The sequence below is a fragment of the Balaenoptera borealis genome (genome assembly GCF_965194805.1).
Source record: "Balaenoptera borealis genome assembly, chromosome: 15".
Lineage (NCBI taxonomy): Eukaryota > Metazoa > Chordata > Mammalia > Artiodactyla > Balaenopteridae > Balaenoptera > Balaenoptera borealis.
In genome coordinates, this window is record NC_138871.1 from 51,284,663 (window position 1) to 51,311,450 (window position 26,788).

General features: G+C 44.1%; 1 long non-coding RNA gene across 1 annotated transcript in view; it reads right to left on the bottom strand.

Moving 5' to 3' along the window:
• Positions 1-26,788, bottom strand: part of LOC309612471 — a 758,831-nt gene that overhangs the window by 635,986 nt on the left and 96,057 nt on the right. The window lies entirely within an intron of this gene.

The window sequence follows — 26,788 nt, forward strand, 5'->3', positions numbered from 1 at the left end:
AGCTGTGATGATCAAAGGATACAATGGCTGAGGGCACCTAACACAGTTAAGCCCCCAGGAGAGGGGTCCCTCCTTCCGAAGCAGACATTCACACTCCCCCTTTACATGCCAATACATTGCTGACCAACTTTTTTTTTTTTTTGCCACAGAAAGATATTACATTATTATTGACTATATTCCCCACACTGTGCATACCCAAGACTCATTTTGTAACTGGAAGTTAGTACCTCTTAATCTCCCTCACCTATTTCTCTCATCCCATTGAGACCAACTTTTAGAGAAATCTAAAATTCTTCCTCGACCTAAATGGAAAAAAAAAAGTACATCTTTTAAGCTTTTCTTAATATCCCTAATCTTGATATTGATTTCATTGATTTCAGCCTAATCTTGATATGGATTATTCTATGGTAGATGGAAGACTTTGCTTCTACACTGAGCGGCTTCCAACTGTTCCATCTTCTTCCTCTTTTCAGGAACTTCTCAGAGCGTCAGCTTCAAGCAGCACTCCCTCCCTCCATCTCCATTCTTCCCCTTCCCTGCTTTGCCTCAGCAAACCTTAATTTTCATATAACTCAAAATAGACTCTGGCCAGGAGGTGCCCCTGCAGCCTCTCCTACAGAGTGATATTCACAGGCTTTGTTCCAGCTCCTCTCCTTTGTCCTCAGAGGTCTTTGGATCCCACTTCCATATTTGTGGATGTTTTTCAGGTTGTTGAAATATCCCCCCACCAAAAAAAGTTCAGGAGACACCTGCCATAGTTGCTACTAAGTACAAAAAATACATACATAACTTACAACTTTTTTAAAAACAGATTCTCCAAAACTGTACTGTACATAACTATTTCAGAATTCCTTTACCTCAGCTCTTCCTGAAAACATAGGGATGGTCTATGTGGACTTAATTTGTCACTTCGTGGTGACCATGGCTGACTGTGGGACATTTCTCCTAGCTTCAGCACTAGGATGGTGGGAAGGATTGATAAACTTCTTTTTCATTTCCAGTATTCAGTCAAGAGCCTCTGAGTAAAGAGTGTGATATAATATCTTCTGATAAAATAGACAATATAAAGTAGACAAAGTAAATGGACAAAATTAGGTTTGGGGCTTATAAAGATATGTGATTTACAAATATTTCCCCCAATTCAGAAGGTTGCCTTTTCCTTTTGTTGATGGCCTCCTTTGCTGTGCAGAAACTTTTTAGTTTCACATAGTCCCACTTGTTTATTTTTACTTTTGTTGCTTTTGGTTTAGGTGTCAAATTCAAAAAATCATCACCAGTACCTATGCCAAGGAGCTTACCAACTATGTTTTCTTCTGGGAGTTTAATGGTTTCAGTATTACATTCAAGTCTTTAATCCATTTTGAGTTAATTTTTGTTCATGGTCTAATATAATGGTCTGGTTTCATTCACATGTGGCTGTCCAATTTTCCCAACACCATTTACTGAAGAGACTGTCCTTTTCCCCATTGTATATTTCCCCACTGTATATCCTTTGTCAGAAATTGCCCATATATGAGTGGGTTTATTTCTGGGCTCTCTCTTCTATTCCATTGATCTATGTGTCTGTTTTCATGCCAATACCTACTGTGTTAATTACTATAGCTTTGTAACATACTTTAAAATTAGGGATTGTGATGCCTCCAGCTTTGTTCTTCTTTCTCAAGATTGCTTTGGCTATTCGTGGTCTTTTATGGTTCCATACAAATTTTAGGTTTGTTCTATTTCTGTGAAAAATGCCATTGGAATTTTGATAGGGATTGCATTGAATCTGTAGATTGCTTTGGATGGTATGGGCATTTTAACTATTAATTCTTCCAATCCGGGGACATGGAATATTTTTCCATTTATTTGTGTCTTCAATTTCTTTAATTAATGTCTTGTAGTTTTCAACATACAAGTCTTTCACTTCCTTGGTTAAATCTATTCCCAGGTATCTTATTCTTTCTGATGCAATTGTAAATGGGATTGTTTTAATTTCTCTGACAGTTCATTATTAGTGCATAGAAATGCAACAGATTTTTGTGCATCAATTCTATATCCTGAAACTTTACTAAATTTGTTTGTTACTTCTAACAGGTTTTTCATGGAGTCTTTAGGGTTTTCTACATATATGATTTGCAAACAGTGACAATTTTACTTCTTCCTTTCCAATTTGTGATTCCTTTTATTGCTTTTTCTTGCCTAAATGCTCTGGATTGTACTTCCAGTACTAAATAACTTCCAACTTTTATTTTCCCTTAGACCTGCATTAGTTACTCAGTTCTTAAGCCTTGGCAGCAGGGTGGAGGGAGATAGAAAGTGGAAGAAAGAGACAGCTTTCTGATAATTACCCTTTTCCCTTATGTTCCCAAATATTTGGTGTAGGCACATACAGCTGAAACTGAGTATGATTCTGAAATCATACTCAGTTCTCCCTTTCAATGGCAGACAAGTCCTGGCTGAAATCCAAAGCAAAGAGAGGTCTTTTTAGTTGTCCTCACTGAAGCATTTCCCCTTCATCTTTGCTTGTCCAAATAAAACTCATGCTTGTAGGCCCAGTTAAAATTCTGCTTTCCATGGAGTCTTCCCTGACCAGCCCATTGTACCCTGACCAATCCTCCTCTCAACACCTGGCTCTTACCATTATGCCATTCAGCTCACAGTTACTCATCTGGACCCTTGACACCACCTTGACAAGGTTGCCTCCTACTGACACTTAACTCTTCAAGTGGGACCTTTCTTTATTGTTCCACCCTGTCTCTGGCCACATACAGAGCTTACATTACCTGCACATTTTACTGTTAATCTTCTTGGACAATGAATTTGTAGAGATGTCGGCCCTATCCCCACCCCCACCATCTATTTAAGTAATTAAAACTTAGGGATTTCTGGAATAATTAAAACTCCAGGCTTCCAGAGTGTAAAGAGCTAATAAATCCTTAGTGAATAAGACTTTCTAAATGGAGTTTCTTTTATGAGGCAATTTGTGAACACTCTGGCTTTTTCTACTGGAGCAGCAAACTGCAACTACAAATATTAAGATGGTAGATGGGGCTGGGGGTGTGCGGGCAGAGAAAACTGGGAATCAAACATGGTTCCTAAACAGGATTGCCCAGTTTAATGGGGTTCCTTCTCACTGCCCCTTGCTCACTAATCCAGGTTGCTTTTAGGGAAATGCAATTCCAGGAAACCTGCACTCCGATGGAATGAGACAGCATGCCATTGTGCTAAAACCATGGGGGCGTGGATATTATTAATTCTGTGGTTGATTGACAACTTAAGGGTCTATCCCCGAGAAAGATTCTCCCACTACCTGGGTTGCCTGTGGAGTGTTGTGTGTGTATATTGGGTGAGGGTAGGGAGGCAGTGACGAGAAGCACTGTTGCTGTTTTGTGCTTTTGTTGGTTTGTTTTGGTGAATAAAACATAGGGCATTCAAATTTTTTGAGAGTTCAAATAATTTAAAATGTTTTCATTTCAAATAATTCATTTGGCAATAGTTCTATGTGCCAAAGTGAAAGGAGATGTAGGGGGGCAAAAGGGAGGACAGACAAGAGGCCAATAACATAACGAGTTCAGAAGGAGTTGTTTCTGAGTACCAACTAGTATCTTTCCGGGGCTTCCACAATGTAATTTCACAAGAGTAATGGTTAGAGAGAGAGTTATGTGCCATGTGATTTACAAGGATTTTTCTCAATCATGTTGCTATTACTCCCCCATTTCCCAGATGGGAAAACTAAGGCCCAGAAAAAAACGACCTGCTCAACATTATACAATTTGACATTTAAATGGTAGAGATTCAAACCAAGGTCACCTCACCCCAGGAATAGGGTTCCTAAACCCTCCATGGTGCTGCTTTCCACTGCAAGGAGCCAACAGACCGAAGCATGGAGATTCTGAAGGAGTTTGAGCTTCCCCAGAGCTCTGTACTGAGGTCCTCACTCAGAGTGGAGCTCTCTGCTAGGCGGACTGCTTGCAATGCAAGAGGCATTTCTTGGCAATGGGAACATCCCCTTGGATTTGCCAGCCCCAGGAGTCAGGCAACCTGCACTCATCCCTGGGCCCTGCCCTCAAGAGCTGCATAAATTCGGCCCATTTTTATACCTGACTTCAATAGGACACAGTGATAAAATGCACAAGGGGCTGAGAAAAGGCCAAGTCAGGACCATGATGGAGGATGTGCTTTGGAGGTTCTGCAGTGAATCAAAGCATTAGCATCCCAGTAAGCCCCCTCCTGCTCCTAGGTGGGCCCTGTGCCCTTGCCAAGGTGCCTGTGGCTTAGGGACATGGGCCAATGCTGATCAAAGGGCTATAGTCCCATCCCTGGGAGACTGCAGTTCTCACATGGGGTCAAAGCCTCAGCCAAGGGATTCTATCACCACAGGGGACATCAGGTGCCCTTTCCTCCATCCATTTATTTCCCCTGATCACCTGTGCCCTTCTGTACTATGCCACCCCCAATCCCCACTGCTTTGTGACTGGTATAGTGGGAACCCTCAGATCAACTGCTGTCAAGTCTCCTGTATCTCCACTCAGCAAAGCAGTCTACTTGAAGAATGACAGCCAGATTCAGATGGACCACGCAAAGGACATTAGAACGGCATTCTTTCTGCTGCAGTTTTGACAGAGATGCCACTGATATCAGGATATCAAAGGCAGTGGTAAACAGACCTCCCAAGCAGACACACATAGGGTAAGAATTTACAGAAAATGAAGGAGAACCTAGTCCATGATGTGTGGACCCCACAACAAGATCAAGGATACAAAACTGGGTTAGAGAAGGATTTTAAGAGAAGTTGGTTGAGATTTCCTTGGAGAGAGGGGTTGTGAGCTGTGATTCCCCACCCCGCGCTTCTCTGTTCAGGGATAGGGATGTGTTGCCTCTAACAATTCACCTAGAGAAGGGCCCCAAGGCAACCACTCAGGATGCTCTGAAGTGTGATTTCTGCAACTGGGAGATGCTGAAGACAGGTGCCTGACTCACTTCCAGGAAGATCACAGGGACTGTAGACTGAGGTCTTATTCCTGCCCAGGAAATGTAGAAGTCAAGAAAGAGCAACTGCTTGGTGGGAGCTGAGAGAGGTCACTGCTTTAGGATGCACCTGTACTCCCAAGGAATGTTGGAAGATCTCGCTGTGAGCCACACATGCGCCACCCATGGATGAAAACCGGCATGGGGTCATCGTGGGCCCTGAGAGGTGGCCTGGAAGGATGGGAAGACCTCAGCTGAAAGAGGCTGAAAGTGCACACAATGTCCAGGAGCTGAGGAAGGAACCCCAAGGGAACACCTGGAATAGCAGGGCAGGGAAGGAGACCCAGCAGGGAAACCCCAAAGACCTTACCAACAGTAGTCAACACTGAAAGGCTTCTTTAACTACTTTCCAGTCCCGGAAAGAATGCAGTCACCCAGCGAATGAAAACTAGCTACCCCCTCCCCTCTTCTCACACCAGTCCCTAGGAGATCAAAACAGCAACAAACAGAGGCTCAGGGGTGGGCAGGAGAAGCACAAGGCAAGTCCTATGTGAGGACTTCCAGAGTGAGACAGGTGCAATTACGGGGGTGATGCAGGAGAAGAGCTCCTATGTTCAAGTTCAAGACTTAATACGTATTTTGGACCGGATATTCTGATTCCTGGATTGAGTAGTGTAACTGATAGAGCCTATTGGACTGTATTTCCTGAGGATGAGCAAAAAACCACGGAGCTTTCCAGAATAGTCCTCCAGGGGCCAAGAAAGAGCTCCTCAATGAGTCACATCTGAATGTAGGTGGTGTGGTGTTCTCTTTCCCACACAAGTCCTGCTTCCTCTACACACTGGTCACAAATCAACACACTGTGAGTATACCTGCAACCATCTCCTCCCTGACGATTAGAACAAAATGGTCCAGTGGGTTTTCTCTCCATTCCAATGGGTTCGCTCTGCATTCCAAACAAGTTCTCCTGCCCTTCATTATCCCCGCATCCCCACCACAAACACACCACCTGATGGCAGTTTTCTAAAGAGCATTCATGGAGACAGTTACCACCTGGAGGGTCAAGAGGGGGACTGAGAACTCTAATCTCCCCAACCTACCCTCAAACCCGTCCTTGGGCTCGTGGGGGATGACTTGGGGGTGCGTCCCAGAAACTCTCCTGCCTCTAAAACTTCTCCCCTCATCTCTCTCATTGGCCTGCCTCATTGTAGAAATGTCATCATTCCTTTGTCATAGCCACATTAGAATTAATGTCAGAATTAAAATATTTGGAGGAAGGTCATTTTATGTTCAACATTCACACATTACTGTAAATTTTTATATTTCTCAGGATTAACTTATGACTATTATTTAACATTATCACAAGTATCATGACTAAAACAAATCAAAGTAATTACAACATTGAATATGCTTTTTAAAATATACACACACCCTCCAGAACTTCTGATCCTTCTGTCTCAGACGGCTCACACATCCACCATATCCCATCATATTGGTTGAGTCCCATCTTAGACACTGGCTGAGAACATAGTTTAAGAAACAAACTGAAACTGCTTAGTACTGGTTGGTCAGAGTATAAGAGGAAATAGGAGCGGGCTTGCTGAAGATTGTACCAAAATAATGGGGTGTCATCTGGGAAAAGCGATCTTAGGCCAAGGAGATGAAGGAGGCATGTTGGGAACTTAGGGTTTAATTTTCTAACTCCTGCTAATAATTTTTTTTAAGAGGATAGAGAATGATATGTTTGGATTCGGGATTATAAAATTCTGCCTCATAAAACAGCATGCCTTCTCTTATTATATAATTCATTGTTCATCTACAAAGGTGCTTTAGAAAACCAGCTGGGGATCAGAGCACAGAGGAGGTAGCTTTGAAAACAGACAGTCCAGCACCTCTTAACAAGATGTATGACACCGGGCACATTCCTTAGCTTCTCCGGGACCCTCTTCTCATCAGTAAAAATGGGATAAAAATAGACACCCTGAATGTCTGCTGTGAAGCTTGAACCATCACTAGAAACTGTGTCAAGCACAGTGCGTTGCACACACTAGGTGCTTGATGTCATTTTCAGCAATTTGTACGAAGGACCACAGAAGCTTTATCTGCAGACTTGCATACCAGGAGAAACAAAGAGATAAGGTCTTAAAGGACCCCAAAAGAGAAAATATAAGGTGAGCGGGGGCGGGGTTCCCCAGGGGTACTGATGATGTTGTAGTCCTGCTGCCAGCTTCCTGGAGCGTGGCAGACCCATCAGCATGAGAGGTCAGGCAGTGCACCCCCCTACCCCCCAGCAGAAGCTGCTTCACCTTTCCTGTCTTGGGATCCTAGGAGATAATCACCTCACATAACCTGGAGTAACCTCAGTCCCACCTCATCCAAGTCAACCCGTGGAGAAAGGGGTTGTGGTAGAAACCAAAGGGGCTGAGTAGCTGAGAAGGAAAGAGTCGTGAAGATGGGAGATGGGAAAGCCCCCCAAAAGCATCTTTGTCAGTTTCCACAGTCCTGCCCAGGCCTCTCTCCTCCCGCAGCCACTGTCCTCCCCACCGCCACTGCCAACCAGACACATTCAGACCTAATTAGAGCCACACAAAGGCAGTCTTGTCACACTCCAGGCTATGAGCTGACAGGCTGTTATCTGCACAGGCCGGCTCTTCGCAGGCACTAACAGGAAGGCGTCCCGCTATCTCCCCATCTTCCTCATCAACAGCCCCAGGCAGCAGCTGCAGCAGCCCCAGCGGGAAGCCTCCAGCCAAGCCTCTGAGGAGCCCAAGCCCTGCTGCAACAGGCTTGCTCCTGGGTAGGAGTCTTTCTCCCAAGCTGCTTAGGACTCTAGAAGTTAAGTCTCCTCCTTGCGGGGGGTGGGGAGCTGGGACTGGGGAGATGTAAAGGGAAGAGGGGGGGGCTGATGCCCCTGGACTGAGCAGAGGCGCCTGATCCAGGGGGGTCCCATCTGTTGGGGGAAGCCAGTCCCATGATTCCAACCTCACCGGGCAAGTGTGGTCCTGAGGCTGCTTCCCAGCCTAGCAGTGAAACTCAGCCCCTCTCCTCACTCCCTGGCTCTCCGCCACGGCAGGGAGCCCCGCCATCCCTCCCTTCCGCGAGGAGAGAAGATCCTACAAGGATCCCACCCCTGCCCTATGCCTGTCATTTTCAGCACCACAACAGACATTATCTTATTTAAGGCAAGGTAGGCATTTGTGTGTGATTATTATAAAACCTTTCAACTTAGGCGTAATTATATATACTTTACATGTGGGAAGAGCGAAGTTTACAGATGTTGATTAACATGCCCCAAACCACAAGTTTAATAACAGTCAGTGAGGATTTTAACCAAGTTTGCCTGCCTGCAAAAGTCTGTGCTCTTTACAACAAGAAACTATCCTCTAATCCCAGGATATAAACAAGAATGTGGGTGGCCACAGCTGCCAAACCTGAGACAATTAGGTGATACCCTTTCCTCTGCCAACCCTCAGGAAAGCCTCTTTGAACTGACTACAGCTCAAAGCTTCTGTGCCACAGGTTAGGTCTCTTAGCATCTGGGTAAGTCAATTTGTTGGCCCCAGGGACACAGATCAATAACCGACCAAAAGGCTCCCCTTCCAAAGTATACAGCCATTGCCGGGAAATGGGGAAACAGCGCCGGACCTGGGACCATATCTCACAGCCTACCTTGCACCCAGGGTGGCGAGACGGCCACTCTTGCTAACAGAATGTGAGCAGAAGCGATGTCCACCAAACATGGGCTGACGTTTTTAAGAAGTAAATGCACCCTCTTCTCTGTTTCTTTCTCCTTCTCATGGTCGAAAGGAGAGAACGCCACGAAGTGCGAGGACACCACGAAGTGCGGGCGTGCCCAACCTTAGCTACACATTAGAATCACCTGAGGCTTTAAAAAAAAAAAAAAAAACACCAACCAACGTGTGGGCCACACCAGAAACCAATTAAATCAGAATCTCTGGGGTGGGAACCAAGAATCCTTTTTAAAGCTGCAAGGGAAACCAAGCTTGAGAACCACTGCCCTAAGGGGATGGTGAAGCCACAAGATGGAAGAAACCTGGGTCTCTAAACACTGCAAGGAGAAAACCCACCCACTGACAATAAACACATGCATTTGACATGCTTTTGATTGTTAATGAGCGAGAAAAACTTCTAGTGTGTTTTAAGCTACTGATACTTTGGGGTTTTATTTCTTACAGCCACCAGTATTACTCTAACTAATGTAGCCCATTAAAAATCCAGACTTTACTCTTTATTCCAAAGGAAGCTTAAGATGCTTCTCACTGGTCCTACCTACCATGGGGCTCAATCCCTGATATCTGGAAACTAAAAAGCACCTCTCTGTGTCCAGAGGCCCATGTGATCAAGCCAAACTATGCTGAAACAGCAAACATGCAACATGACTCATTCCTATAGCACAAATATTGCTTCCAATACCTTCTCATTCATTATCTTGTTCTAGCCTCATAAAAGCTCAAGGAGGAAGACCTAAGTGATGTGATGATACCATTTACAGATGGAGAAATTGTGACCCAGAACAGGAAATTGACTTACCCCAAACTTACATGGCCAGAGAGTGACAGAGCCAAGTCTAGAGCTCAGTTTTCTAACTTTTCCACCAAACTCTGAAACGCTGACCCATTCTTTGGAGTTCCAGGTCAGAAGACAGGAAGTAATTTGCCACGGAGAGGGCCAAACTTTGGGGTTGCCTCAAAACCCTATGCGGCGGCATTGGGTCCTGGAAAGAAGGATCAGGCACACAGCTTACCAGGAGCCCCACACCCAGACACGGGGCAAGTTCCTAAGCTCTAACGTAAGGGACACAGCCTACTCGGCAAGACAAAAATCCCATCACTGGAGCATTGTCCTCCCTTTGGGGACAAGTACCACTGTTTTCCAAGGTCTTCTGCTGCAACCCTAGGGTCCCCTTGGCATTGAGTCCCTGCCATCCCAGGGTAATGAGTTTCAGAAGCTTCCCCCCAGTTCCCAGTAGGAAGAGCTGAGAAAGCATGAGAAAACTTGTTCTAAAAAAACCCAAAACTGCTCATTTCAATTCCACAAGGTTGCCAAGGACTGAACTTGCTCCCCACCCTATTAGGCGACAATATGGTACTGAGTAGAGAGTATGTGGCAAATAAAAGGGGCCCAAGGATGTCATAAGGAGAAACCTGGAGGTCATAGTCATGTCCCTGATGATGTCAGTGATGTCACTGTGGCCCACACCCAACTAAGGCTTAAACGGCAATTGGACCCCAGTGGAGTTCATTCCCTTTAGCAGTGCAAGCTGTTCATACTGCTTATGTGCCTGGCTCTTCACACAGGTCACTGGGACCAAGAAAATGCATTGGGAAGTGCCCTCAGAGGTTTTGTCTAAGTCATCTGCAATCCCCAAGGTCCCTAGTGAAAGAAGTGATTCAGAGGTGGCCTTAAAGGCTGCTGTCACAGGGCTGCCATGTTGCACAACTATGATGGCACCATTCCCATCAGAGTCTACATTAATGGCACCCCCTAGAGTTGTGCAGTGCACAGCCTGCACAACAAAACACTTCCAGCCTCGCCCCTGCAGCCGCCGCCTCCTCCTCCTCCTCCTCCTCCTCCTCCTCCTCCTCCTCCTTCTCCTCTTTGCAGGAACTTGTACCTCATCCCGCTGAATGTAAACTCACTCTAACAGATAGGAATTTGCTGACTTGAGAGACAGCAGGCAGCAACACTAAATGAACATCAGGCAGCATCCCAAAGGAATAGATAGGGGTCTCATCCATTCACCCCAGCACTCGGTAACACTTGGATACATCATATTGAAATTGCGTTACTGGCTCACAAGTTTGTTTCCCTTGTCAGATCATCAGAGACTCTAACCCATCACAGCACCTGGCACAGAGTCTGGCACTTAGAAGGTGCTTAATACACCTTTTCTGACAAATGGGTGAGTGAGTAGATGCATTCATTTACCAATTTATTGAGTGCTTATTCTATACCAACCTCTGTTCTAGACACCAAGAATGCAAAAGTAAGTAAAACAGACAAAAATCCCATTCCTGCCCACATGGAGCTTATATTCTAGAAATTGAGTGAGTGAATAAGTAAATGAGTAAAAGCACTGAATAAATTTAGGCCTTAGGGAGGATATTTGTATGGTAATGGTTGACAGTTACTGAGTGTTAACCACACGTCAAGGGCTGAACCCTCACGATCTAGGAGGCAATATGGTGAACTGGTTAAGAGCATGGCTACAAAATCTTACTGTCAGAGTCATGCTCAACTCTGCCACTCACTAACTATGTGACCTTGGCAAGTTACTTAGCCCCTCAGAGCCTCAGCTACCAAATGGGGATAATACAGTTATTATAAGGGATTAAATTATGTAATTCCCATAGTGATCACTTAGACTGGTTCCTGGTACACACTAAGCACCACAGATAAACAGCTATATTGTTACTGTTCCATTTAACTCTCATTCAGCCCTGTGAGGTAGATACCATCAGCACTTTGGTAATGCAGAGAAGGGGGCTCAGAGAAGTAACAGAAAGTATCTAAGGTCACACAGACGGGAACTGGCAAAGCCAGATTCAAATCAAGCCTATTCAATTCCAAAGTCCATGGTGTTAACCACTGTGACTTGTTCAAAGACCAGCCTTGCCAGAATAGGCATCACAGAGTGGCTGGAGGAGCTCTGGGAAGACCCCCTACCCAAATATCTCCCCATGAGTCAACCACAGTTGCTATTAGCCCTTCAAGGTAAGCTATCTCACTCTAAGTTCCTTCTATAAATAGGAACTGCCCCGCCCCCACAACAGATGGATAGCTGCAAAAGGATTACCAGAGAATGGAATTCTAGGGTTACTGATTTTGTCGTAAGTTTTGTTTTGTTTGGGAGGTGGACTGAAAACCGAGGTACCACCTGGGAAGAGCGGGCTTGGGCAGGAGCTACACTGAGCTGGTAACAAGAAGGCTCAAGAGGGAGAAGTGGTTACAGAAGGGAAATGTACCACAAGGACACAGCAGGTTGTGGGGTGTCACATTTTCATATGACCTGGAGCAGAAGGAAAAGGAGGTAGACACGGTGAGGAGTTGGTACTACCGGGACACACATGTGGGCAGACTCAGTGCAAACGTGGCTGCGTGGTAAGATTTATCAGTAGTGCTAAAAAGTCTCTGTTCCTTAGCCTATCCTAGAAAAGCCATTCCATAAATGTTGGAGAGATTATGGATGGGTGAGTGGGAGGGTAGGTTGATGCAAGGATGGATAGATGGATGGATGTGGAGGTAAACAGACATGGATGGGTGGGTAGATGAATGGGTGGATCTCTACACCACATATAAAGATTCATTCTTGACTTGCAGACAGAAGTACTCTTAAACAGTGGTCATCAGGAATTGGTGTATAGCATTGGAAATGGTACCATAACTAATTTAGTTTTCTATGTCACTGAAGTATATTCAGACTGACCCATCAGCCCCATATAAAGACTTAATAGTTTCCCATCGAGTCACATTCTTCAGACATTCTTTTATTCTCTCTGCACTCCCTCCCTTAGATATCTAATTTTCTTCCACAGAAAATACCACCTACTAGAAAAGAACTTCAGCATCCCCACCCCAAGCCCAGACCTCTGTCTTGATCTCCCATTCTTCCTCTAGCTGCCTGTTCTGTGTGTTCATCTGGATGTCCCAGTATCACTTCAATCTCTACATGCCTATACTAATGTTGACATCTCCTCCCCCCACCTCAATCCAGCTGTCTTATCTACCTCTTCTATTTCTAAAGACATAATGTCTCCATTCTCCAAAGTTTTAATAATAAACTTAAAATCAATTTTTATTATTTCCTTCCCTCCATATGTGATCAATCACCATGTCATTTTATCTTACGATTACCAAGGCCTTTTGAAAATGTTCCCAGCCTCTGATTTCGCCTCTCTACAATCAGTGCCATGCACATATTTATCCATTCATTTATTCATTAATCCTACTCAAAGTATTCATGCCTCTATATTCTCAGTGCTGAGCTCTGCACTGGGAATTAAAGATGAGTAAAACACAGTCACTGACCTGAAGTATCTTAATATCTCAGTAAATACTTCATAAAGTAATACATTGACTATGTCTGTCACCTCCTCAAAAAATTTTTGGCAGCACTTTATTGTCAGGGATCCATAATCATTGCCCAAAAGCTGTCTTGGCCCGGCAGTTGGTTTTTAGTACAAATTCAATTCTGTGCTTACAGAATAATTACTGTGAGTTGTAACCAGCCATATCGGAGCCTGGGCCCATGCCCTACACCTTCTCTCAGAATTATGATGCTGAGATTTGGGATGCTGACTTGGAGCTCAGAGAAATAGCAGAAGTGGCTGAAATTAAAATATTGGTGGTGAATCAGATAGTCACCTGGAGCTAGGAAGGCTCATGCGGATAGAGCAGAAAAAAGAATACTAATAATAATAGGAAAAATACTCTCCTGGAATATAAGAAATCCAGAAGCTCAACCCCAAGTTAGCAGTTCTGGCACTTCTGAACCAGGCAGGGCACAGACCCTAAGAATATCACAGTGTTTCCTAGGGTGACCCCCGTGACCCGTCCTGCTTAGCATTCCCTCTGATACGGTTCAGCAAAAACCTTATGAACGAATTTAATAAAAGAAGAACGGGAGGGAAGGAAAGGAAAAGAAGAGAGAAAAGAAAGTTACACTGTACGAAGCCTCAGTAAACTAGAGAGGTAAATGGGATCTTTTCAGGTCAAGGAGAATGCCCAGTCTCTAGGAAAAGCCCTCTCCCTATCATTCTGAAACTCAAATCCCAGAAATCTTAAGACTTAAGACTTAAGAGGGAGGGAAAACAAAAAGAGACATAGTAGAGAGTGTGAACCCTGATAAGCCGAAGCCCCCTTCTCCCCCAGACTCTGGATCTTCAGCTGGGTTAAGGACTTTGGGCAGGAAATTCCCCGAGGGCTGTAATTGAGGCTATCCACAGGAAGGAGGAGGTGAACTGGGTAAGGGACCAGCTGCAACAAATAAAAAGCTAGATGAGAAGCACAGGCTTGGTGCATGTCCTTCCTGAACAGAGCACAGGGCCCAGGCCCAGACAGAGGCCAACTTAGGTGAATTCAGTCATAGAAACATAGAGTGTTAGAACTAGAAAAGATCTTTCCATTATAGGAGCCGGCAGCTAATGGATGTTGATGGATGAGGACTGCATCTTCATCCTGATTGGCTGCCAGAGGCTCCAGGAACAGTCATTTCACCTTTTCCCATCCCTAATCATCCTCCAAAAAAAGATTAATCTAAAACAATAGTTTACTTAATCTTCTTTAAAATTCAAATATAGACAAAAGGTTTAGGTTTGTTAGCCCTTTATCTCTTTTTTTTTTTTTTTTTTTTTTTTTTTAGCCCTTTATCTCTTAACGATATTTTTACTCTGATCAGATGTTACTAAATTTTAAACCCCTAGTCCTGGGAGAGAATGGGGACTCTCATGAGAGATATGGGCTCCTGGGTACTGAGTAGGAAAAAAGGTTAAAAGGTGGACGAGTGGACAGGGGCCCAAGACTCTGGGTTTTAGAGGAAAATTTGAATCTAGTGCTGTCACATGCTTGGGTGCTTGACCCCCATTTTTGTCCCTGGCTCTTTTTGTCCAGATTTCTCTTTTGAGGTTGGGACTCACCTACCTTGCAGGATTGTTAAAAGAATTAACTGAGATGAGGTACCAGGCACAGGTGTTGGTTGTCTTCCATTCCTTTCCTACTTGATCTGGTTTTCCTTCCAGCCGGTCCTAACTCCCCTGCATAATGTTGACCACCTTGTTGTCCATCTAATGTTGATGGGCTCTGTCCAGTGACAGTGAAGGACATAGATTTAAATTTGCTTTTCCTTCCTGGCAGCGATTTCTCTCTTGGGGAATAAGAAGAGAAGAAAAGAGAGGCTAAGGCTCTGTATTATCTGTTGAGTGGGTAATGGAACACTGATGGAGTAGTCCAAGGCCAACAGGCTACCACTTTGATGATTGGTCCTTCTGCCTCCACCCAGCCCTTCCAACCTGGGAAGTGCCTTGACCACCGGCCAGGAAACCTGAGTTCTGGTCCAGCCTCCACCACTGACTTGCTAAGCAATCCTCAGCATCCTATTTATCCTCTGAGAACTGCATTTCCCAATGCAAAATGGAGACAGTAATACATCCCCATCCTCCATATGGCCCACCACACAGACAGTCATAAAGGTCACACCAGACAACATATTTTAAAGCTAAAAATGCTTCATAAGCATAAGACCTTATAACTGTTCTTTTTATTGGGATGGCTTGAGGGAAGAAATGAAAACAATTTGGGAGGAGGCTACTGACTTCAAGAGGAATCTGCCCTTATGAGGCAGAAGGAAGAACGGAAGGATGGGTTGGGGCAAATTCCACCCCATGTACTGACAGACTGCTATTTCTACATGTGCCTGGAAGAGTTGGGAGGATCAGAGGAAATGTGTCTATTTACAAGCTAAGCAAAGAGAAAAATGCCACCATAAAAACCGAGGGGGAGGGATAATATAATAAAACAATATAGAGTGTCCTATAACCACGGGAACAATAACAACGCTAAAACAGAAATCGTTTATTAAGTTAAAACAACAGTAAATCTGTCAGAACACCCATAGAAACTCTCATCTTATGATAGCAGAAAGCCTCTTCCAGGCCTATTGTCCTATACTTTCATTAAACTACAGTTTTATAAGCTAAATTATTGCCAATTCTTGCTCAATTCCCAGAATAAAATCTAGTTAAACTCTTAATTTGGGAGATACATCTTTTGCAAGTGACAGATCCTTAATGGACAGTTCCCGAAGCCTGATGACTGAGGATTCAGAGAACCAAGACACGGAAGGGCTGCCCAACAGTTTGGATTTGGGACCTTATCCAGCCGTCCAGGCTACTCTCTTACCAGACCCCCTGGCACCTTCTAACCAAGGAAGAGTGGAACAAGGAAGCTGATGTTTCCCTTCTCCAGCTACGAGGGTTCAGATCTCAGGGGAAGTCGAAGTTCAAAGCAACCAGCTTCATTCCCTCTTTAGCAAACTAGGTCTACCGTCCCTGCAAATCCCCCTGGCCACCCAACATCATACATACCAAGCAGTACGTAACCAGGGAATTCAGTATGCTGCTGCTGATTAAGCCTGGGTTCCGAACCACCGACCTGATCCCATTCCTGAATTGATTTACTCTCAATTCTCCTTGCCTCTAAATGGATCGCTTGCTTGTTTTGTTGTCTGTTCCCAACTTGCTACTGACTATGATAGTGGTTTTCCCACTACCATATCCTGGGGTTCTCCTTCCTGAAAGCCTGTCTCCCGCTGCCAGCCTCCCTGGCCAATGCAACCCCAGGAGCCTCTGTTGGACTCTGCCTCCTGAGAGACTGGTCCTCCTCCTCCCAAGAGTGCCAGGTCAAACGGGCAGGAGCCGGACATCAGTACCCGCACAACAGACAAAGGGGGGGCAAGGGGAGTGGGTAGGGATTAGGGTATTGGGAGGGATCTCAGTGCTGCACGCTGCCCCAGGCCCTCGGTGCAATGGAGAGTTAGGTATTGGGTAAGTTAATGTCAAGGAGCACACTTTGGATAAAGTTATCCAAGTACCTGTCTGGCTATGACAGCCTGGATTTTTTCCTGGTATCTGATGGACAAACATTTTTGTGGCAGCGTCTCAGGAATGTATTCTTGTTTTCAGTGCCACCCACATACCACATATCCAGTTTCATCAGCTAAATTACATCCACTGCTTGAGGACCGCCAAGGATGAGCTTAAGTACTTGATGTAGCCACGTGACGTTACATTTCACACTGCTTAGAGCCCACACAGCAGCCACTACCCCTCTCTTCCTCGCATCCAAACCCTACAGCCCCACTTCCTCCTCCTCCACAGCCTCCCATCTCACCCACACACAAAGGGAATGTTCCTTCCTGGCCCATCCCCCCACTGCAGGCCCAGCTCAGGCCTGAACTGACCTCGCCTAGGGAGCAAACCTCTCTTGTCCTTCACAGCCTGCTCAGACCTCACCTCTTCCCTGGAGCCTCCCCTGGCTCCTCCATGTTCAACGTCATCTCTCTCACTCTTGTCATCCCCAGGCACTTTGCTTCTAGCCTCATTATAGCACAGATCCTTGTCTACCTAGTATAGCCAAAAAAATTATCAGAAGAGAAACTAAGTAACTGGTGTGAACACTGATTTCCCTACAACCACCTCTGGACAAAGGCGCCAACATTGCTTTTTTTTTAAAGATCCAATTTTATCTTTATACACATACATGCACATATGTGCACAGACACACACACACACACACAGAATTTATATTTCAGATCCACTGAGGAACACAGAGCTGGGGTTGCTGAAAAGGGGACATGGATTTGGGTGCTGAAAGGGGAGAGAGAAGCCACCGACTTGAGGAGAGTGAAGTTTCCTTTGAGACTGGTGTTAAGGCGAGATGTCAGTGGCCTCACTGAGAGGCAGTGCCCTGGGTGGGTGGGGATAGGAGATCTGTTTGGGGCTGTTGGGTGGATGGCTGCGGTCACTGGGGGAGGTACCAGAGGGCTATCCCTGTGACTCTCCCAGAACACGAGGACTGAGAGGCAGAGGGGCAGGATCATTCTCAACAGGGCCACTGTGAAGGCAAAAGGACAAATGTGAAGATGGACAAATCGTGGCCCGAGGACCTGGCTCTCCTGGGCTTGGGGTACCGTGAAAGCCCAGGATTCATCTATGATCTCATAGAGTAGGGAAGGAACCCCAGTAATGACTGGGATTTAATTTCCCACCAAACAGGCAGATGGAGACTCAGAGCAGATAAATTTTGATCTAGAAAAGTAAAGGATTATGACATGGATTGTATTAAACGTTCCTACCTGCCACATGTGTGTTAAATCACTCGGGGGCATGCTTGCTTTCCCCACTGGATTGAAAACCCTCGGAATCAGGGGTCTTGTCTCCCTCATCCCAGCCTTTCGCACCCCACCCCAAGCTTTCCTAGTCGAAATTATTGAAAGCAGTCCCTGAGGAGGCAAAATAAAACCAAAGGAAATGATGCCATTTCACTGGCAGTTTGCAAACCACGACCGTAAAAGGCGAGTGGTTGGGTCATCTTTCCATAAATCCCCAGTTCTGCTGCAAAAGCAGACAAAGGCAGCTCAGGAGCCAGGCCACTGCTTTGTTTTTGCAACTCTTTCCATTGCAGTGCCCTTTATATATGCAGCCCGGGTGGAATGCATCATAAAAGGTGACATTTTATCACAGCAGTTTGTAAATTTTACAGAAGCAAGCTCCCTGTAAATCACTGGGCTTATTCCCTGGCTGACTTTATTACAGCAAATCCAGTCATGGATAAACTGTATGCCAGTTTCCTTGAAATTTATCTTTTTTATTCAAGCTGAACTGAGTCCTTTGAATATTCTTCTCTCTTCTAATGATAAGGAATAATGATAACCTTATTTTCTATTCAGACAACTTTAAGGACTCTCTTTTCTCTGGAAATGCAGCTCCTATTCAGGGCCTCTTTTCTCCCAGAGCCATTTACAATTTGTTGTGTCAGAAAACGTGGGTACTTCCCTGTGCCAAGTCTTTTAAGTCCCTGGAACTTAACTTATTTTTATTCCTCATTTTCCCATGGTGTGTCTGCTTCCTTGGGCCCAGGGCTTTTCCCTCCTGTGACAGCTGCGCTGAGACCCATATATTTAGGGTTAATACAGCTATGTGGAATCGCTTGTCTACCCACCCTCCTGTGATGTCCATTACATGTTGCTATTGAGCACTTGAAACGTGGCTAGTCCAAAGCGAGGTAAGCTGTATGTGTAAAATACACCTCTAAAATCATCAAAGATTCAGTACAAAAAAAAAAAAAGACGGTAAAATACCTCATTAAAAATTTCTATATTGCTTACATGTTGAAATAATAATATTGATACTTTGGTTGTATTAGGTTAAATAAAACATATCAAAATGAATTTCGCCTATTTCTTTTTACTTTTTTAATGTGGCTACTCTAAAACTTAAAATGACATTTGTGGCTTGCATCATATTGCAGTTGAACTGTGCTGTTCTGAGCACACCCGCTCTCCTTGCTAGATGAAGTCTCACCCCCTCCAAGACGGTGAAACCGAGTCCCCCTTAAACCGACTTTATGATTAACCTCTCTATCCAAAATGTTATCCCCTTTCTTGTTGCCTCTGATCTCAATCCTGTGCTAACTGAACAATAATCAAACAGAGTCAGAGGACTAAAATTGCTGTTGTCAATAACATTATGTCTGTATGTTAACATACAGACTCAGGTTGTTTCTCCAGGGCGAGGTGAGCTAACAGACCCCCTAGATCATGGGCCACCAGACCAGAGACTTGTAAACCGTAGGCATTCGGACTCCCAAAACTATGATTAAGAAATGTTACAAGAAGATGATTAATCCCAACTTCTTAGTTCTTCCCCTTTATAAAAACCCGTCACTCAAAGACCAATTTGGAGTGGATCCAAGACTTGTCTCCCACTCCCTTGCTTGGCACCCAGCAATAAACCCTTGCTTTGCTGCAAACACCTGCCGTCAGAGTTTGGCTTTCTGTCCCATGGGCACACGAGCCCTTTTGCTCAGTAACAAAGGCTTCTCCGGCCTCTCTCATCACCACCTTCTCTTCCTTCTTTGGCTTCTATTTCATTAAGAGTGGAGATTTCATCATTCAGCAGGCGACTGTTAATTTTGTCATCCCAAGTCCACAGGTTTCTCCACATAAACTCCGCGGTTCATGAGAGCAGGGAGAGAATTTTTTAGTGAGTTGCATTCTCATTATTGCCTTTGATAGTTCCTAGTGCCCAATAACGTGCTCAGAGAATGGATACGGGAACAGATGCATGACAGACAGTTCCTGAACCTTACTGGCACGGGGCCAGGACCTAGAAGTCAGGAACACAGCTATTTACTAGATTACAATCTTGAAAGGAGGGTCGCTGTCCTGATGATCATCATATCCTCTACAGAACCTAACAGAATGCTGCAGACAGAGAAGTGTTTGGGTAGATGTGTACTGAAGTGACTGAGGTCATATTGCACCAGAGGAATCCAACCCGAGGTGAAGGGTTTTCATCAGGCCGAAGAGCCAAGGCAGCCCCAGAACTGGGCTCTCAGGACGGCAGCCACAGCCACGGCTTAACTCCTTGACTAATACTGCAATAGCTTTGTCTCTTCTCTAGACTATTCGGTATACTCTTACCCAAACTGTCTTCCCAGAACAATGCTTTTATCACATCCCTACCTCATTCAAGTGTCTACCATGACTCCCTGTTGCCACAGGACAGTGTCTGAACCTGTCAGTGTGTCAGTTTATCACCCTGGCCTCATCTTACACTCCCCAGTATGTGTCTTCCAGTTAGTTTCCTGCCTGTGCTAGAAATAGCCCAGGATGTGTGTCCAGGATGATCTGTCTTCCTATATTAGCCTCCTTCTATCTCTGCCCATCTGGGACTTCTGCCTGTGCCTAGAATCTCAGTTAAAACTGCACCAGCTTCTCCATGAAGCCTTCCCAACTTCCCAGCCCATTCCCATCTTCCCATCCCTGAACACCTACTATCCCACCTGGAATCCCTATTGAGTTCAGCATATTGACATCATGTTGCCGCAGCCAGATGGAAAGCCACTCATCTATAGGAATTGTAGCTCATAAACTCTTGCAGAGTGCTAGACATGTCATAATGCTGAGTAAGTTTAGGCAAAATCGAATTAAACCAGTTAAAATATTACTAACCCCCAAATGATAATATCTAGTGTCTCCACATGACTAGTGGGGAAGGAGGTGAGCCCTGGAAGTGGTACAAACACCGGCAGTGGCTCGTCCTACAGCGCCCTGGAGGGGAAGAACTCTGTCTCATGCCTGAAGAGGGGAACAAGCAAGGCTAAACAAGGAGCCACACTTCGGAGGACCTTTGGTGACTGCGATCCTGAGGCCACTCTGAGCTTTCTCTAGGGCCACAGCAACCCCAATGGAGTCTTTGGAACTTAAAACCATAAGGAGCCAAATAAATTACCTAACCTGATTCCTCATTTTATACATGTGAAAACAGAGACCTAGGACAGGGGAAAATGATCCTGCCTGAGGGCCCAGGAATAAGTGGTGATAGGGATCAACCTTGACTGCCAACCTGGTGTGAGGGTCTTTTCCCTTCTACACACAAGGGTCCTGAAGGCTGGTCAAAGAACCAGCTGTATCAGTACCACCCAGGAAGCTCTTCTAAGAAGACAGAGTATGGGATACCCATCTACAGAGATTCAGAATCACTAGAGCCGAGTGAGGCTGGGAATCAGTATTTTTTTAAGTTCCCCAAGTGGCTGTGACACGTTGCTAAGTCTGAGAGTCACTGAGCTCACTTGCTTTTGCTGGGCCTTCCTGGGACTGATGGTCCAGGAGTCCTGCACTTTCAGGGAGCCCCTGATAGTGAAGGGAGTACCAGAAGATGAGGGTTGAAACAACCCTGCCCATGGCTCACTGGCCAGACTCTGCCCCCAAGACCACACAGAGACCACAGGTGTGGTCAGGAGAAGGTAGGGCTGGGGCAGGGAGGGGAGGATAAGGAGGCCAGGGGAGGGGCAGCACCTCTGCCCAGCCCCATGAGGCTATTTCCTGGTATTGACTTCCCACTGTATATGCCATGTGGTAAAAAGCTAAACACCTTCATCAGGAGAGCAATGAATAAACATTGGAAAAAGACATTAAAAGCTATTAGGTTCTCCAGCAAATCTGCTCCTGGGCATATATTTGGACAAAACTATAATTCAAAAAGATACATGCACCCCTATGTTCATAGCAGCACTATTCACAAATAGCCAAGACGTGGAAACAACCTAAATGTCCATCGACAGATGAATGCAGAAAGAAGATGTGGTATGTATATACGATGGAATACTACCCAGTCATAAAAAAGAACAAAATAATGCCATTTGCAGCAACATGGATGCAACTGGAGATTATCATACTAAGTGAAGTCAGTCAGAAAAGGACAAATACCATATGATATCGCTTATATGTGGAATCTAAAATATGATACAAATGAACCTATCTATGAAACAGAAACAGAATCACGGACATAGAGAACAGACTGGTGGTTGCCAGGGGGAGGGGGCTGGGGGAGAGATGGAGTGGGAGTTTGGGGTTAGCAGATGTAAGCTATTATATATAGAATGGATAAACAACAAGGTCCTACTGTATAGCACAGGGAGCTATATTCAATATCCTATGATAAACCATAATGGAAAAAAATATATATTAAAAAGGAATGTATATATTTGTATAACCGAATCATTTTGCTGTACAGCAGTAATTAACACAACATCATAAATCAACTATACTTCAATAAATAAATAATAAAATAAAAGCTATTAGGTTTTGGAAATTACAGAGTATTACATGGTCTGGAAAATTCAGAGAAAGTTACAGAGCAAGAAAAGAACTCTGTGAACTTTCCAACATGCTTCTGTATACAAGGTACCTTGTCTTCCAAGGGGCTCTCGTCAACTGGATCCAAGCTGACCACATAACCCGCCTGCCTGCTCCGCAAGACACCTCAACTGAAAGCACTGCATAGTTATTCAGGACCTGCGGGCTGCCTAGGGTATTATTTCCACTTCTCAGTCAACAGGCCTGAAACACCTTGACCTTAGTGTGGTGGACAGACGGAGGATTTGGAATGAGAAGGAATGAGTGTGAATTCTAGCTCTTTTGCTTATTATCAGAAAGATTTATCCTTTCTAATCTCAGTTTTCTCAGCTGTAAAATGGAAAAGAAAAAAAATCCTGCCTCTGATATAATATTCTCAGAAATATCAGTCCCTTTTCTGGATTCTTTTTCTAGGTAAACAGCATTTGCAGAGATTCACATGTATGTACACACATACCCTGATCACTAAAAATTATCTAGAACCTTTCCTCTTAAAGTGTGATCCATGGCCCAGCAGCATCAGTATAACTCAGGAGCTTTTTAGAATTACAAATTCTCAAGTCCTTCCCCAGACCTACTAAATAAGGTTCCTCAGGTATTTCTCATGCATGTTAAGCTTTGAGAAGCCCTTCTCTAGAAGGCTGATTGGAGCTGGAAGTGAGACATAGCTGAAGAGGCTGGGGGCACATTATAATCCTGAATTTAAGGTATCAGAATACAGTCCGCAACCTTGGCTTTCTCAGCAACCTGCTTTTAATCTAAGGGGCCTTTGAAGGACTGAGGTACCAAGCTAACCAGGCCACAGACCAGTGTGATCCACTCTACTCCCAACTGCATTCTGACCTTAAAATAGCTGAGCCCTGGGGGTGATAGTCTCCTTGCAAGGAAATCAGGTCACACTGTATGTATCCTTTTGCATACAATGAATGTCAGGTTTTCGCATTAGCTCAGATAGGAAGATGTACCTACCCTACAACTGGAAAGAATGGGTGCCTGATGGGTGATGCACCCTTGATGAACTAGTTCTTGAAATATGGGAAGGAATTAATAAAATAGAAAGGAGATGAGGGAAGGCACTCCAAAAGCAGGGGAAAGCGAGAATGAAGGCCATGAGAAAGACTATGCAGAAAGGAAAAGACAGCACTGAGAAGACAGTTATGTCCAAGCAGAGGATTAGAGATGGGGAATTGTAGAAGGCAGACAGAGAGAGAAGGGCCTTGAATGCCAGGCTAAGAAGTTCAGATTTTATCCATAGTTCACGAGGAGCCTCAAACGTTTATGTGTTTTTGCTTTTTTATTAATTTGTTTATGGGAAAGATGTTGTCTACATATATGTTGAGAGATAATCCTTCATGAGTCTGATGTTTATGCACATCTCAAACTATCTCTTCCAGAATGTCTGACTAGCAAACAACTTTGGAAACTAGAGACAGTGTATCCCTCCACGTCAGAGGAAGGATCTGTTTCCTGACCAATATAGTAAAGCTTAAAGACCCCTCTCCAGAGACATTCCAGGGTAGTAAAGGTAAAGACTTCTTCCCAACCTGGAAAAGACTGGTTTACTAAAGAAAGATCTAAAGAGACTAAAGAGAGGTCTCTTTCTTTCGGAAGTGAAGGATGGGCAAGTTGCCAGAGGCCCTATGTAAGATCAGAGCTTCCTTATTGTGGAGTTCCTCTCCTGTAATGCACCCTACCATATGCGCAGTTACTATCTGGCCCTCACTGTATCACCACGTGCAGATTGGGGCTTGGAGAACTAGAGCTAAGAAGTTGCAGGTTTTTCTGTACATAATGAACTGACTTTGTGTCTGACCCAGAGGTCTTCTGTTTTCTGTTAGTACACACACATACACACAGAGGACACACGATGGCAGGATGACTTGTTAGCTTGCATGTAGAATAAAATCTCAGACCCTTCACTGTTTCTGACCTAACATAGTGGGCTTAAAATAATTAAATGGAAAACACAATGCCATTGATCCAGGGTAGACAAAATATATGATGTCCTGTTCATCAAAACCAGATGATAAAATAATTTCATATAATTTGATGTACTTCTACAGACAGTGATTAAACTTCCTAGCCATTGTTCTCATCTGGTCAACAAAATTTAGGGTTGGTAAACTTCTTGTTGCCACAGAACAATTCTGAGTAGTTCAGCCCCGTGCAGAGATATAAAACCCAATAGGCTTTCCCAATACCAGAGAAGTGGCAGGCATTGTTTAAAGTGTGAATTAGAAGTTTTAGCGTGACATTAGGAATGGGAATTAAGGTAATTAGAGCTTCAGAGAAGTGGTCCATTTAGAAATCCAGTCTGAACTTGAATAACTGTATGTAAAGACACTGAATAGTCTCCTTAATTGATATTACAGTTCACCATTCAATTAAAAAAAAACTTTCTAAGGCAGTTTAGTATGGAATGCAAACTGCAGGGAAACATAGACAAGAAATTAAAAATTAAACTGTTGAAAGAAGAGAAGCTGAATAGAAACTAGAAATGTCTCAAATTTTTTCCATTTCTTAGTAAGGAGAGATAAGGTAATAAAAATCATACTATATCTTGGTTATAGCTCTGCCTATAAGCTATATTTAAGTTAAGTCCTCTGTAAATTATATATCCATTCCACAGAGTGGGTTCAGTCGTCCAAAATGAATCCTTTTATCAAATCCTAAGGGAAAAGCACTCTTCCCACCAATTGTAAGAGAAAGTCCTGAAGCAGATCGACAAACTCAAACATCTCAGTTAAGAGTTAGCAAATGGTAACCACTGGAGACATAAAAAAGCATATTTCAACTTGTGTTATAAGAACATAATAACTAGAGTATTTATACACCATAGTTCTGGATCTACCACCAACCTGCTCTACCCAAAGCCACGAAACTACTTCCGTTATACAATAAAAAGCTACTTGACACCCAGTATCTCCTCCACTGCCGTAACAACTTCACCCCCTCTATTCTCATCTCAAGTCCCCAGACTACCGCCCCACACACCTGCATAAGGCAGAGCCAGTTCACCCTATGCTTTTCCTCTTCATCCCAAGTTTTCATAATTCACCCGAGAAAGCGTCATCTTAGTTCACCAAATGCAATTCTTGCCTCCTCCTATCTTTCAGGAAAAGGGCTACTGAGAAGCATCAACATCCAGATCTCCTCCAGGAAAATATCAACATAAGAAGGGTCTGCTTTACTCCTAGAGATATATCCATGAGGGTAGATGGTTCCCCAACTCCCATCAGTCCCCAAGGACAACACTAGCCATAAGTAATAAGAGTGATTGGAAAGGGCACTTGATGGGAAGTCAAAAAACATTGCATTCTAAAAATGGTTCTGTTGCTAGACAACTTTGAACTTTACACAAACCACTTGACTTCTCTGGGCCTCAGTTTCATCTGCAAAATGAGGGTGTTTCATTAAAAAGCTACATCTGTATAAATAAGAGGAGTGAGTAGTGACCTACACGAAGAAAATGGAAGGGCATCCCCCAAATCTCCCATATCCCCAAATAATAATAGGAAACAAAACCTAACACAAAGATATACTTTACAACTGTCTTTGCTCTTTTCCATACCCTTTGTCCATTTGACCCTGAAAACTAGATAAACTAAAAGAACCACTTTTTAGGTACATAACCCAGGTGAGGAAACAGAAAAATCACAAGATTAGTCAAAGGCAGAGCTTGCACCAAAATTAAGTATACACTAACTCCCAGCCTAGGGCATTTCATCTACCTCTTAGGGGTTCGAAGTTCTAAGGAAGTCACAACCCTCAAGTTCTAAGGAAGGGAAGCATTAGAGGCCATATCATTTTGCTTCGATACGCCTCAAATGTGAGTCACTATTTATGGTTTTCTACTCCACCAATACGGTGACTACACCCAGCTCCTAACCCATTCCCACAGCAATAGGACATGCTATTCTTTAGAATGGGAAAGGAGCAGAAGATTCCCTTTGAAGCTTTCTGCGTGCTCTCTGGAGGAGCATTCTTGCAAATCTATTTGAAAAAACTAGGGATGTCACAAATCTGGAGCATTTCCATCATCGTGGAACCCCTGTAATAAATAAACTTGTCAAATGATTAAAATATTATGCATCTAAAAATTTGGATGCAAATAAAATGTATATAAAATACCTGGAAAATTAGCCAAACTCTACTTCCAACAACTAATGATGTGACTTCAGTGTGATTCATGTAGCACTATTCTGGATTTCCTTTTCTAGAATTCAAATCACTCTTCTCAAGCCTGCCAGCTTCTACTTTATATGCTCTAAATTGAAACCAGCATTCCTCTCCTTTCATTTCTCAAACCCTCTACTTGATTTTTGAGTCACAACTACTTTTTCTTAAAGTGTGAAGGAAATTTATTTTAACTCTGTGACCCCCCCACACAAAAAAAGATGT